The sequence below is a fragment of the Tenrec ecaudatus genome, chromosome 2, assembly GCF_050624435.1.
Source record: "Tenrec ecaudatus isolate mTenEca1 chromosome 2, mTenEca1.hap1, whole genome shotgun sequence".
In the NCBI taxonomy this organism is placed as follows: domain Eukaryota; kingdom Metazoa; phylum Chordata; class Mammalia; order Afrosoricida; family Tenrecidae; genus Tenrec; species Tenrec ecaudatus.
In genome coordinates this window covers 177620880-177623711 of record NC_134531.1, presented here as the reverse complement: position 1 = coordinate 177623711, position 2832 = coordinate 177620880, and positions in this window count along the sequence as shown.

The following is a 2832-nucleotide window of genomic DNA, read 5'->3' as shown; positions in this document are numbered from 1 at the left end:
CATTTGGAGGCGCTATTTAGATAAATAGCTCACTAGAGGCAGAACACACACTCACTCCCTGTGAGACATGCTTGAGGAGAAGATCCATGGAACTACCCTGAGGCAACGAGAGCCCTGGGAGCTGAAGGAGTCATGTGAAGACCCCTGCAAGCACTGAGCTGCTTACCACAACACTGAGCCAGAAGACTTCCTTTCCACTTGCCTGAGATCTTCCTACATTTGGTGTCATTGCTTGTGTTTCATGAGTATGAAGAGGGCTTTTTGTATTAGTATTGACCTATGAAGTAATCTCAGATTTATGGACTTGATCTAAAATGGGCTGGGATGCTTTCTCAATATTCAATTGCTCTTGTATATAAACCTCCTCTTTACACAGATACGAGAGTCTCTATGAATTTTCTTTTCTAGTCTACCCAGACTAGCACATTATGGAACCAGGAGTGGGTGCAAACTGAGAGGCACCACCCACTATTACTCCTAGTTATTCACTTGCAGAGCTTTGTGTCATGTCCCTGAAACCCTATCCTCTTCAGGCCTGTAGGTCCTAGTCCTGAAAGAATGAACTCTCCCACCTGGAAACACAACATTGATTCCACTGAGCTTGCTGCTGAGGATGCCTCCTGGCCACCTTGGGTTTCTCATGCCTTTGGATCAGTAGGTCTGGATGGGTGTCACTGTACTAAGTGGTGTGATTTATCCTGATTATCAAGGAGAACTTGACTAGTGCTACATAATGGAGGTAAAGAAGAATATGTTTGGATACTAGGAGATCCCAAACAATGACTTGTTAATACTATCATGCCCTGTGATTAAAGTAAATGATAAACTACAACAACTCAATCCTGACAGGACAGCTAATGACTCAGACCCCTCAGGCATCCTACCAGGCAAACAATCATGGCCAGCTGAGGTGCTGGCCAAGGGCAGAAGTAATACAGAATGGATAGTAGAAGAAGGTAGTTCTACCTATCAGTTATGACCATGTGATCAATTGCAAAAGCAAGGTTTGTGATAGTCAGTTTATCTTCTTTGTATGTGGTTATTTAATATCTCCTTTGTACCATGTATGATGTTAGGTATAAGTGTGATTTCATTAATGTCTGGAAATAATACATGGCTAAATAATTATGCACAGATGCCAAATTGTCAAGGGGTGTAATATAATAGTTTATTGTGCCCACCTGGCCAATAGGACCATGTGGGATTAATAAGATATAAGTTTGATTTGAGGGCAAAGAGTTAAATGGCACTGCAAGCCCTGCCCCTCTTTCTTTTGCTCTGGTGATTGGACCAGCTGTGTGATAGCTTTAGCTAGTTCTCTGCCTCAACTTGTGAACTACACTACCTGTGGGACAGCCAACCCGTAGATCATGTTGCTAAAGCTTGAGATTCCTTCGAGACCTGCTTCACCACACTGCTGGGATATACATTGCTTGAGCTTGAGACCGGTGGGCCCTGTTGTCTTGCATTGTTTGAGTTCGATATCCCATCCAGGCCTACTTTGGTAAGCTCCTGATCTGTTAACTATTGGTGAACTGCCCTGCTGTTTTCAGCTGGTGGCCGGACTGCCTGCCTTGCCCTAGGGAAGACTCAGCTGTCTGCTTCCTTGACCTTGGACCCAGCAGCCCTTATGGGTTGAAAGACTTCCAGTATATTAACTGTTCCACAGAAATAAGTTAAACTGAGCCCTCTGTCCTCCTGTGTGCACTAATTAGCTGTCACTTTCCTTCATGCTGTGTATGTCTCTAACTCATCATCTATCTATATAAAATCATAAGTGTCTTGGTTTTATTTCTCTAGGGAACCCTAACATAGCATCTTTTTATCAAGTCACCATAATTTTGAACTGTTCTTTGTGGACAATATAAGTTATTATTTTCTTAGGTTTAGGTATGCCATATGATTATTTAGTAGGTTGATGGGGAAGGTGTGGAAACATTTCAGAATATCCCTATATAAATTGCTCACCTAGCATTGTTGTTTTTGTGTGCTATTGCCATTTATAAAAAGTTTCTTAGGAATTCTATATTTTTGATAAGTCTAAGAAACCTGCATTTTATAAATCTCCTTTAGATATACTGTGACTTATCTCTAATCAACCATGAGTAAAATCCTTTGAGAAACATTTCAGATAAATACAAAGAGCACATCCATCCATGTTCAAGATTTGCCTCCATTGTTGACAATCAACAGATAGCAAATTAATCTAATTACATCTGTTTCTGGTAGCAAATTAATCTAATTACATGTTTCTTTCAATAAAATAAAGATAAATATTCATGTATGTTTTTCATAAAATTATTTTACCACATAAGATGTATGCAAAGCAAGAATTTTCTTGTAATGCTAAAGTAATATACAGAACATGTGCTTAAGGTATTTTTTTACTTTCATTAAGCTGCCTAATTTACATTGCACTAGTTACTTTCAATGACTCTTCAAGCCTTACAATGCTAATAATTTGTAGTTCTGGGTACAAAACTTGTAATACTACCTGAAATTAATTTTCCTAAATCTATTAATTTACTTGTCTACACTGAAGCTTTTTTTCCCTCTATTATTTAGTGAGAGGAAGGAGAGTCTAGAAGCTAGCTAAATGCCTTCACATGTTCTTAAGCTTGTTAATCTGAGTAGACAGAAGCAAAGAGATATTCATGAAAGCATAAAGTGAAAGAAACTATTTTGAGCAATTTCATTTATTACAAGTAAAAAACTAACGTTTGCCAAGATTAAATCCATTGTAAATTAGTAATATCAGAATTCTGAATACACTTTACTGTCTTGGTATATTTATTAGTCCTACTTTGGCAAAATTAACTTTTTAAATGTCCC